This window comes from Eulemur rufifrons, chromosome 1 (assembly GCF_041146395.1).
Source record: "Eulemur rufifrons isolate Redbay chromosome 1, OSU_ERuf_1, whole genome shotgun sequence".
Taxonomy (NCBI): domain Eukaryota; kingdom Metazoa; phylum Chordata; class Mammalia; order Primates; family Lemuridae; genus Eulemur; species Eulemur rufifrons.
The window spans coordinates 32179822-32192925 of NC_090983.1; the positions used below are offsets into that span (position 1 = coordinate 32179822).

At 38.8% G+C, this 13104-nt stretch overlaps 1 protein-coding gene across 5 annotated transcripts in view; it reads right to left on the reverse strand.

Annotated features, from left to right (window-relative positions):
* SPATS2L (spermatogenesis associated serine rich 2 like) overlaps positions 1-13104 on the reverse strand; it is a 152324-nt gene that overhangs the window by 118235 nt on the left and 20985 nt on the right. For all 5 annotated transcript variants that reach the window (XM_069488255.1, XM_069487915.1, XM_069488454.1 and 2 more), the window contains exon 2: positions 11973-12022. The gene's annotated coding sequence lies outside the window, so the exon portion shown is untranslated. The remainder of the gene's footprint in view (positions 1-11972; positions 12023-13104) is intronic.

Sequence of the window (13104 nt, forward strand, 5' to 3'; positions counted from 1 at the left end):
GGTCTTTTGAAGGTCTCTCTTTAAAGGAGCAGAAGATCAAGGATACTGTTTCAGAGGAGGTGAGTTTGAATGTACTACAAATAATACGAGTCCTTCTTATTAATATATTTTCATCACTTGGCAGCTTATAAATATGAGAAATGCAGGGACTTCCCCACTCAGCAGTTTCTCTGGGTAAACCTAGAAAGGGTAGACCTGGGATTTGGGAGTAGGAAGAAACCCCAGAGCTGGCTTAATAAGTTGAGTTCCTTCATTTTGCAGGGCAGAGTAGGAAGACTGGGAAGAAAGTTAATAATCTCTGCTAAATCTAGTGTACTAAAAAGCAGTTACTGTTCTTAAAATCATAGCACACATGTTCAGCTGAAATATGTTTACAAATAAATTCAGCTGAAAAGCATCATATGAAGTCTCTCCATCATCCAGGGTCAGTCACTTTCATATGGTTTGATTCACATATTTTTCTTTTTTCAGTAAAAAATAACCTCTGTTGTTTCTTTCTTATTATGAAAGCAGTATATGTTAAGAGTAGAAAAATTAAAAGACATAGATAAAATAGAAGAACATTTTAAATGCCCATAAATTACTACCCAGAGACCTACTTTAAAAACTCTTAAATATATTTGTGGGTCATTTTCTAAGAATATATATACATATATTGACAAAAATGTAATCACACTGTGCCTATTTGTTCGTTGCAATATTTTATCAATTAACCATATATCATAAACTTTTTTCATTATCAATATTTATCTACAACATCATCTATAGTGGTTGAGCAGTATTTTATTGTGTGATTGTAACAGAATATTCATAACATATTTAACTAATCTAATATTGTTGGATATTTAAGTAATTTCCTATTTACTTTATTATAAACAATGCTTCAGTGAATATCTTCGTGGCTAAAACCTTTGCACATATCCTTAATGATTTTCTTAGTATAAATTCCTAGAAATAAAATTCGTGGCAAAACGGTGAACATATTTTAAGGGATTAAAAACAAAAACAAATTGCCAAACTGTCCTATAGAAAGGGAGTCCTATACTTTAGTTTACTTGAATTACCCATCAAATGCTTTGAGCAGTTTAGCACTGCATGAAGAGAAACTGTACAGGCACAAGTGAATCGGTCAAGTGTGATAGCTGTGCTGATCTCTATAATTCTAATGAAGGTTAACTCCAGACACCTCGATCAAGTAGATGACTTTATACTAGATACTCCCTATTTATACATTCCATTTTGGCTCTTTCTCTGGGACTTGATTTCTTTTCTCCCTCCCCTGTGTTAAGTACTCTTCTTATACACTTACCAATATTCTTAAAGACATTCGAAACGCTTAGTCCCTAACAACACTATTGTAGTGCTCTGATTACGTGCATCAGCTGGGAAATCTTCACCCAAGTTATGCTCCCAATTAGATGCAAGAATCAGGTTACAGTGTAACATTTTAATGAAGTGATAGAAATTACATCCGAAGTTTAGGCAAAATCAACAAGTACCTGTAAGACTAAAAACAGAAAGTGGAATATATTGTCAGACTACACATTTTCTTTGAAATTTTTTATTTATTCACATATATTCCACCTGATTCCAAAAAGGACTTACAGCAGCTTTTCCTTTTAAACATGTTTTCTAAATTGGATATTTTCACATCATTGAGACTGCCAACTTCTTTCCTAACATAAGGATAGTCTTCCATCATAACTGCTTGCTATTTTTGGAGACTGTATGGCAAGGACATTGTTCTTGTCCAGAAAAGAAGAAAAACATAACTCATTATGATCACAAACCCTGCTTAGAAGACCTCCCAAACAGGTTGACCCTGAGTATATGATACCAGTCCCATAAAACACCAGGAAAGACTCAATTTCTAGGATGCACAAAAGCTCCAAAGAATCACAAAAAGTCAAGCCTTTGGGCGATGTACTTCCCCCACATACCCACTTCCCCCCATGAGACTGTAAGAGCTGGTGAGAGCATAATGAGAAGTGAAGGTGTCAGACCCTAAAACACAGAGGAGCCCCAGAGCAGGGAAGGCAGGCCCAGCTTCAGAGGAGGATGAAAGCTTCGCTCTCCAGTGCACTACCCGTGAGGAAACAACCAGTCTCCTGTTTGGCTTGTCCTTCTTAGTGTCCTCTTCCTCTTTCTTCCCAGGTCCTCCTACTCTGCCTACACCACCCAGCAGACCTCTCTGCAGCTCTGGCTCTGGTCTCCCGTCCCACATTTTGAAGCATGGTTATTTTGGTCTGTGGCCTTTCTAAATCCTCATCTTTAGACTTGTTTTCCACCTCTCTTCCATTGGCCTAAACCTTGCCCAATATCTCTTGTTTCAGGGCCCTGTGCAGGCGACAGATATGGTCCCAGAACCAGTATTGCACATTAAAGGGCAGTTAATGACAAGTCCATGGTATGTGCTGAATAGACACTGGGAAGAAAATTTATTTTGCATGATTTAGAAAAAAGGGACAGGGTGTCAAGTGCAACATTAATGGGAGATTGGAGTAAAAGGGAGACAATGATACTGAACTTACTTGGCATATTAAAAATATTATAGTGAGTCTGGCCTATGTTCTAACTGCTTCCAAATGCTACCACTTTGAAAGAAAAGGGTCATTTTCATTGTGAAACCTGAAGTTTTCTGTGATTTCAAGATAACCTCAAGAAAAACAATTTTTCATCTGAACCAGCAGTACCTCCAGGCAGCAAGGGCCAAACTCAACAAGACTCACCTGACTAATAAAAAAATACCATGTCAACATTTCGCCCAGACTTAAACCTTATGCTTTAGTACTTCACAATTTACTGAGCCCTTTCAAGTAATTATTTTACTTGATCCTCACAGTTTAGTAAGGTAGGTGTCACTAGTCCCATTTCAGAGACGAGGAGCTTAAGCTCCCAGAGGTCACATGATGCACCTGAGTCATTTAAGCAATTAGTTCAGTGGGCACGGAAGTCAGACTGCCCAGGTTCAAATCCAGGTCCTGCCCACAGTTAATTATGTGACAATTAACCTTAACCTCTTAACCAATTCTTAACCTCTCTCTGCCTCTGTGTTTACTTCTGTAAAACACGGACAAATGATGATGTTACTCAGCTCATAGGGCTGTTGTGAGGATTGGTTGGGTTAATGCACTAAAGCAGTTATAGAATTAAGAAGTCAGTCTGCCAATGACACGTACGTGCACATGGTAAGCGCTTAAGAAATGCTGGCAAGACTGAACTCCCAGAGCTAAGTATTTTAAGGCCACATGAGCTATCCTTATCTTCAACAATTACATTGCTTCTGTGATTCATAATTTTATCAGTAGAGAAATTAACTATTTCTCACAAAAGAAAAATATATGATAAAAGGAAACCTTGAATTGGATATAATGACTCAAAAAGGAAGAGCAAGGGCAAAAGTTCAAGTGTGCCTTCTTAAAAGAACCCCATTTATTTTTGTTTCCAGAAAAATACTGTACACGATGTAAGTATTTTCAATCATTTCAGAGCACAATGAAAGGTCAAGCTAAATGGAAGTAAGATTTGTGTAACCCATGGTGACCGTCAGGGAGTCTGTTTCCCATGGCCGGGTCCTTGGTGGGGACAATGCAGCACTTCTCCCGAGGAGCACTCTGCGGAGAGAGGGCTGTGCCTCCCCGCCCTCCCGCCGCCCCCTGCACCACTCCACGTGAGCTTTCTGAAAGGAGTGCAGAACAAAGATGCAGCTGGCGACTTGGGAGCGCTTTGCCCAGGGAAGAGGGCAGTGGAAAATCAGCAGCGGAATATTACCAGGACAAATTTCCTTGTTTCTGGTCTCTTGTAGCAGTGAAGGCAAAAAAGAGGCTGACGTGTGGAGAATGTGGTGTCAGGGGAACAAGGAGGAACAAAGAGATCCACCAGGACACAAGATTTGCAGAAAAAACTGCAGGTGTCCAGAAGAACTACAAAACAAGTATCAGCCTCAAGAAGAGACCAAAGCTAGCAAGCATGAAGAGTGTCATGGAGAGGAATTCTCAGAGGCCCAAATTAGAGACCACACAAGACCAGGAACTAGTGATTTTTCAGTCCTTTTCTAATGCACATGAAGGACTGGGGAGATGGCCACAGTGGGGCTCTTAGTCACCTACTATAGATTGCAGATGTGACACGGGTCGAGGTTCCTTCCTAGAAATGACACCTTCTAAAGCATCATGTGAAACATCACATGAAGGCACAACTGTAGTCTGGAGGGTTCAGAAGTCAAGTGCAGTGTGCAAGAACCCAACTAAGGAACCCAGGGCACCCCTGACACAAGGGTTACATGTGAAAAAGGAAATCTTTGAACATATTCAGCATTTAAACAAAAAGTTATGGACTGCCATTCAGCCCAGAAGTTCTGCATGTCACAAATGTAAAAGTAACAATAACATGATTACTTTTCATTAGTATAGCACTTTACAGTTTACAAAGAATTTTATTAAAGTGATCTTCTGGTTCACATGGATGTTTTGCATTGCCCAACAAGACAGGTTCTTCATATTATTTCTAGAAGTCCATAAGAATAGATTTTATGTTACTACAAACATGTTTTTTTTAATCTATATATACTACTCATAAAATTTTGTCTATGAATATTACACATAAAAAGCAAATGGTGGGTTTTAGGTACTGAATTTATTCTAAAATACCTATTTCTTTTCCAGAATGACTAATTAAATACAATTTATGTTAACTAAACCAGGTGTAAACATTTCGATACTCTGCATAGACCATTAAACATATCTCATTAAGAAGTTTCTATATTTCCAAACCCTCAGACATTCTAAGGGGTACTATAGATGAATAATTATTTTCAAAAGGAATGTATTAAAGAATATCCCTTAAGGGTCTTTAAAAACAGTTCTTAAAAGCATAAACAGGAAGCAGGCTATAAGGTTATGAAGAATGGTGGGATAAAAATGAGTGTGGCCTATTTCCATAAAAAAGCACGAAAAGAAGAAAAAAGCTAAAATTACTTCCAGCTTGCTGAGTTAAAATGAACTGTTATTTCATAAGGCAAGTGTCTTATTTACTCTTTGCCCTATATACAATAATAACATGTGTTGCTGAAAGTCAACAGTTCACATTAGCATTTTTTAATTTAGGAAAAAGGGGAAGTTGTAAACCCTAAGGAACAGTTTTCTGGTTAACATAGTTCAGCACACCTGAGGTGTGATGTGTACTTTGTACCCAAATCTTTATTAAATGTTCTGTCCTTAAGATACAAGGTAACACTTCTGGCCCACGGTCAGCAGGGCATTCGCTTTGAGGTTCTCTTTTTTTCTCTCTTTCAGCTTTGATGATAAACTTGTGCTGATCCACCCTCTGTTGGTCATCTGGTTCCCTATGTGACTGACAGTGCACATTTGGGAGACAGCTGCATGGCTTTGGGAGAGAAGTTGCAGCTTGGAGAAGAAGGGAAGTGAAGTAGAGAGCTACCTCTTGGCCTTGGCACTAGTGCCAAACAACTGATGTGTCAAAAGCAAAATTCTACGAAGTAGAAACTGATACTGTTGGTATGATAAGAACTCTGCAAATCTATGTGCATTAAGAAAAGCCATGATAAGAAGAATGCTTTCATTGGATATGCTAACTTCTGGAGTACATTAAGCCTTCTGAAAGGTTGTATCAATTCCTTTGATACCTCTGGGTTTTCAGATTGTTCCAGGCTTTGGTGTCTCCAAACCCTTAGTCTACATCACAGAACTCACCTTGTTCAGGTCTTTTGTGCCCTTATCACTAGTTATAACTCTTTTGTTTATTCACTCAGTTACCTGTTTCCTCACTGTATGGAGTTTACTACATTGTAAACTCCATGTAGTGGAAGATCTCAATCTACTAAAGTTAGCTACTAATTCCTTGATTAGAGATGATCTGGTCCAGAGTATATCTGACCCGATAAATTAATTGCCAATATGTACATCACAGAAAGATCTACTTGAATATATTCATTTTGTCAACAAATACCAAGTGAACATCTCTTATGTACTAGGCAGTAGGCACAGCACTGGGAATACAGTGAACAAAGCAGAACGTAGTCGGTGGTCTATTGTGGGGCTAGATGAATATGTCATGTACTATCTTGCTAAATCTTTGAGCAGACCATAGAGAAGGAAAAAGAAGAGAGACCATCAGCTTGTTAATCAGAGAGTGAGCAAGCTCTTAGAGGACAAAGGCACATCTCTCCCACTTTTTTGATTTTGTCTCCCTAACTCTTTACTGCTTTAGGTAAGCCATGCATGCCTCTTAATTGGCTGCCAGGGCCCTCTTCAAGCTCTCTTTTCAGAAAGTTTTGCAAAAGTCTTATAAACAATTTTGCTATCCCAGAAAATGTTCATGCTCAGGTATCCCTTTGAAAGAAAAGGAAAATTCCTTTGAGATTTTTTTTCTCAGTAACAAGGAATGCAATTAGGCCTATACTTGGCACTCTGTCAGTTCCCATAGCTAAGAAATCTGAGGGTTAGGAGAACAAAGCTACCAAGATGCTTTTGCTATTGACTATAGCTGGCCGCAAGTTCAAGGGTTAAAGCCTGAGAATGTTTTACCCCTTTACTTTAATTTCCCATGTAACTAACTTCCAAATACCAAAGCTTAGAAGACCCAGAATGCAAAATCCTTTCCACTGCTTTACTGAAAAATTTTGTATGCTGTGATTTATTGCTAATACTGGTCTTTCAAAGCATTAGTCAGGACACCTGCAAAGCCTCGGACAACAGCTGCCAATAGAAGTTTAACATTTCATGGGTTAGTGCTTAAAATCTGACGAATAATAAATCATTTTCATCACCAATGTGAGCCACTGGGTTATAATATATTGAGAGCTGGTTAAAAAGTATGAACTATAGATTGCTTTATAACTCAGCACTTTGGAAAATGGAGGCTAAGTAAAATAATGATTGTTATTACCATATCTGTCTTTTCAGCACTATGCATTTTCTAAGAAAGAAATTTTCTTTTTACAGAAAGAAAATTTCACTGAGCGTGAACAATATAAAATTTGTTTATTTCATATGTATATGTGCTTGAAAAACAAGGAATTTCGGCACTCTTCATAGCCTTATAATGAATGATCCAAAGGGGAATAATACACTATCTATTTATGACTTGTCAGGGACATTATTGAAAGCAATGTTTAACTTGTTTTGGAAGAGATTCATTGATTTTTTTCAGACATATGAACATTTAAATCACTTCTATTCTTGAAATATTATAAGTGCTTGATCTAGGGTAGAACAAATGCTACGTATCAGATATACATTTGGTGTGAGGAAAGGTAGTACATATCTATTTAGAAATGGCTGCAATATATTCAAATACACTTTAATAGGGTCATAAGAGAGAAAAATTAAGGTTCTTTAATGGTATGATGACTTGTCTGTGGTATGCAGACTCTTCTACACATTTTAACTATTCACAACAAGTAGTTTTTGAACTACATAGCAGTGGTATCCAAGATATTTTCATCACACATGTTTTGCACCCAATATATGTTTTGTTGTTTGTTTACAATTAACATACACATATTATTGAATTAATATGTTATATACCTTATAAAACATGAACAAAAATAGGAAAGAAGGATGAAAGAACTGATGTAATATTTGCTAATAATGATACCTTAACATCAATACACACAGGATGAAGTTCAAGATTAACCATAGTGGTTCTAAACCCATATGTCTTCCAGGATCATTTAAAATTTTGGTGGCAAGCTTCTTGCCAGATTTGATCTGATGGTCACTGTGATCAGCTCATAATGTGACTGACAAAGAGTTCATGCAAAGCTTTGTCATTCTCTTGTTGCTTACAATATTAAAATGATCTTCAATTCATGAGAATTCTTTGCAGAATCTTTCAAGAGTCTGCTCACTGGTGAGGGTTTGTTAAAACTAAAAATATAGAATTTGTAAATCTAGATAACCAGGCATAATATATTTCACAAAATAACCAAGGGGGAGCCACTGTGAAGCCCCTGGGCAGGGCTCCCACTCTTTCCTCAGGAGACCTCACCTCTCCTCCAGTTGATAACTGACCACCCCACATGTGGCCTCAGGATGGTGCCGACATCAATACAGTCACCATCAATTATAATGCTTCATGACAGCAAAATGAATGTAAACACAAGTTCTAATTGATTTCTTTTCCCACCCAAAGGAATCTTCTCAAGAATTCCCTGGGGTGCAGATCCCAATTTGGAGACCACTTTGCCATTCAGTGAGGCAGTAGTTTACTTCTAAGAGCCAGTTACAATCACAGAAATCTCTAGGCCTAAAACTATGCAGGACAAAGGATGAACCAACCCAGGCCAAAGAGGCAGTTGATTCATGTGCTTATCTTTTTAAATTATTAACTATAATTCATAAACAGAAAAGTGGATTAAAAATTCATGTTTGGCTGCATACTGCCCATGTCACTACCAGCAATATTGCCAGCACCCCCAGAAGCCCTACCCTCTCTTAGAGGTAATCACTATCCTGATACCCAATTCTTTCAGTAATAAGCTCCTTGCTTTTCTTTATAGTTTCAGCCACTTACATATGCACACCTTAGCAATAGAGTTTACTTTTGTCTGTTTTCAGACTTTATACAAATGTAATAAGCTTGGTATGTATTCTTTTGTATCTTCTTCCTTTGAACATTGTGTCTGTAGGATACATCAATGTTATTGTGTGTAGCTCTAGTTCATTATTTCACTGCTGTATAATATTCCAAAATATGATTACACCACAATATATTCATCTATTCTACTATTGATAGAGAACATTTTTCACATATCTCTGGGTGCACATGAATATATAATAGATTTTTCAAGATTAGACATACACACAGAGTAGCTAACTTAGTTTTTAAAAAAACAACCTCAGGGAAAGTAATTCCAGTGCATCTCCTGGCAATCAATTTTAATATCAACTACTCTTATGCAGCCATGAGAAAAGTTCATTAACTGACTACATTTATCTTTCAATAGACATTCACTAAATCTGAATCATGACAATAAATACATTTTATTCTGTTAAAAATAGTTTGAAAATTTCCAGTGAATTTATTGAAGCCCATTTCCCCAAATCTTTGTTTCTCTCTCCTCCATTCTCTCTCTCTCTCATACACACACACTTTTTATATATTATAATCATATTTTTTCTATTAATGAAGGCCAATATTGCATAAACTGAGAGAACTAAATGTTCATTTAAACTGTAAAGCAATTTTGCACCAAACGGGTTTCAAGTTAACACTGATCAAACCAAAAATGTTATTTCTGTAGCCAAGCTAAGGAGAACAAGTACAAATGACAGAGATTAATTCCAAATTCAGAGTCTGCAATGTTTTCATTCCCACTATGAGTGCTCTCCAAATGGATGCAGATATGGGACATACTTAGGTGACAATACTGTGGCACCAGCAAAATATGCTCAGTGGTCCACCATTGTCTTATGATAACAAACATAATAACTAACACCACTGTGCCAAGCACTTTCCACATATCAGCTCACATATATGATACTTTGCGTTAGTTTAATCATCAAAACAACGTGATGAGGTAGGTGCTATCATTCTTCCTATTTTATAAGAAGAAACTCAGGCACAGAGAGGGAAAGTACTTTGACCAAGGTCCCACGGCTATAAGTAGTTGATTTGGGATTCAAAACCATTCTTCCTGGAGCTTCAGTCTATATTCCCTATACCACCTTGAAAAATGTTAGTTTTGTTGCTGTTGGCATTGTTGTTGTTATTTTGATAACAACAAGAATAATTCTTTAAGATGAGGCAAAATGTGTGATTCATAAGGGAAAAAATCTATATACGTTTGTTTTGATTTATGAGAAATTTGTGAAAATGATTGTAACCAAGCAACTCTCTAGTTCTGGGAGAACTAATTAAGAAATAAATTAAGGGATTCAATAGGTACCCAAATTAGTCATTAGAACTCGAAGATCTGTGAGTTCTGGTCTAAATCCAGCTTTGGCACTTGCATCCAAAATAAACATGACCAGATAAGTACCACAGCTCACAATTAAAATGGATTTATATGGCTTATGTGTCCACATGGGACAGGCCTCTTCCTAATTGAATTCAGACACCTCTTCAGTCATTGTGGGTTTCATTTACCATCTTCCCAGTCTTTCATAACTGCTGGCAATAGGATTATGCTGAGGGAGAAATCATTTCAATCAGTGATGTCTGCAGTACAAGTATAAAAAGATAAAAGTAAAGCCTTTGAGCTGTAATTAGAAAATTCCTTAAGTGTGCTCATGTGGCATATGTTTCAGACTACTACCAACTGGCAAGACCAGTTACAGAAGGGATGTCTAATGTCACTGTTCGGCCCAACACGCGATTAATCTTTTGCAGGCCAAAACATTCCTGCTTTCCATCTCTAATATGATTAGTGACAGACAGCTGGAGGCAGCTCATTCTCCTGACAAAACTGTGATCAGAATTGTTTTCAATTGGTACATCTTTCCATCAAGCTGTTGCCTTCCAGCAGAATAATCAGAGTTTCTGATTATTTGGTGTACGTTTCAAGAAAACAGGAATTGATTGTGTCCTTGCTTGTCTGATGGGTAGGAGGCTGCCAGAATTTACACAGTAACTCTTCAGTTGCCTAATCAAAAGAAAATCTAAGCTGGGTATGTGTGTGTATGTGCGTGTGTGTGCACACCCACATGTGAGCGTGCTAATTTGTTTGGAAACAGACAGACACAGAGAGACAGAGAAACAAAGAGAAAATCAACTAGTTACTAGTTGTTTTCATAATAATTCTCTGTGAAACAACTATAGGGAAGGTGTTTTCTATGGTGACTCAGATATAAGGAAGTAAAATAGGGTGTTCCATTCATAGAAAACAACCAACTCCCACCAATGTTAATGGCTCTTTAAAAAGTTACAGCAGTCACTTGACCACTGAAGGTGTGGATTTATGGAGAAAGAATCAAGTTTGGATTAACATTAATAGAAATATCCAGGAGGCCGTAAGACCTCATAAATTTGGAGTACCTCAATTTGTAATTTATGATCATTTGACAGGGTCTGGACCAAGGATGATCTTTTCACAAGGAATATACAGCTTGTTAAGTAAATTAATTTAAACAAGACTGCTGGAGGGAAAAATAAAAATATTTCAGGGAAAGTATGAACCTGAAACAACAACGTGCTTTCTGTCCAGCAGATGCTTTCAACGTATCCATTCAAATACCAATAACTGATAACAATAACAGTTACCATTTTACTGAATGTCAATGTTGTGTGGGTTAACTTTACATACATGAGCTTGAAACATCTTACCAGCTGTGCAAGATGGGTATAATTATCGGCATCACAGAGAGAAGGAAACCGAGACTCAGAGGGGTCAGCGACATGCGACGACCGCATAACTATTGGGCAGCAGGAGCAGGACGAAGCTTCCCTCCCCAGCCCGCTGCTCACCTCCTGCTGTGCTAACAGCCCAGTTCCTAACAGCCCACAGACTGGTCCTGGTCCACCGCCCAGGGTTGGGGACCAGTTCTAGAGTCAGGGAAGCACATTCTTCAGCAGGAAAGACAACAATCTCAAAAATGGCTATCACTGCGAGGCAGGAAAGCCAGGCAGTCTGGCTTTACAACCCACCACTCTTAACCATAATTCTTTTCTAAATCACAAGAATGTCTATTGTTGTTTTTCTTTCTTTTTTTTTTTTTTTTTTGGTACTTCTAAGTATTTTACCTGCATGAAACTACTCTAAAGATACCCACAGAAATGTCGATGCAGGGGATGTGGGTAGGCGAGGAGTCCTCAGGCCCACTAGACCCACTGTCCTGTGAGGAGTTACCTCAGTCTACACACTGTGAAAGAGAACTCTGGTGCTGACACCCTGAGAGTCGGCTCAACCGAAAGGCTGTGACGGGCCCCCCAGGAGTCAGCTGCAGGTGCAGGGACAGCTGGCCATGCGGGCAGGAGCAGGCCACAGAGAAGGAAGAACCGTCTCTACTCACCTGGGAATCCACAGAGATGCTCCTAGAAGCAGCCTGGGCTCTGGAGTGCTCTAGGAAAAAAGGAAATTTGGGAGGTCAGGCAGGTCTCACATTGGCAGCCACACCACCCATTTCCCATCTCATCCACATCCAAGCACAGGGTCTGGAGACAGACAGACAGGGAGTCAGGCCTCACCCATGCCTTAATGGCAATGTGACCTTGAGTAGGTGGAGTAACCTCTCCGTGCCTCAGTTTACTCAACTGTTAAATGAGGATAATAATAGTACTTTCCTCACAAAGTTGTTGACTACATGGTACATAATATATGCAAGGCATTTGGCACACTGCTTAGGATATAATGGTGATATTTTAATAACAACAACAATAGCTAACATTTATTGCTTGCTTAGAAAGTGCCCAGCATTGTTCTAGGGCGTCATGTGGGCTAATTCCTTCAATACTCTGAGGTAGGCCATGGTATCACTGGCATTTACAGATTTCAGAAAATGAGGCACAGAGAGGCCAAATTACCTGCCTCATGAAACTATACCAGGGTAGGTGGCAGAGCTGGGATTCTAACTGTGGCACTCCAGTCCTACAGCCTGGATTGTTCACCACAATGATACCCCATCCAATCTATTAAACGTAAACGTTAACTATTGTTGTTGTTATGATATTCTCCTCTCCAAGAGATGGCCCATAATTATACACACAACCCTACAGAACTCACCATTCAGCCAGTAACCACCTAGGCAGAGAGATGGGTGCCAAGGTCATAAGTCAACCAACCACTCACTCACTCACTCACCCACCACTTCAAGTGTGTCTTAAGAATCCCTGTGTCTCGAAAGCTCTGTGAGCACCGTGAGAATTCAAATGCTCTGGTCACTGATCCCACAGAGTCAGAAAGACTCTCTCCATGGGAAGACTCTCTCCATGGAAAGACTCTCTCCATGAAAAGACTTTCTTCATGGAAAGACTGGAGAATAGTAGCAAGGCATGTGCTGGAAAGAACTGGGCAGGGCCTCAGGGAATGGGATGCTGTACCTGGCTCTGCCACCAGCTCTCTGGGTGGCCTTCTCCAAGTCAGCTGACCTCTCTGGGTTTCATCTTTAAATGAGAGGATTGACCTAGTGGCTCCTAAGCCCTGAG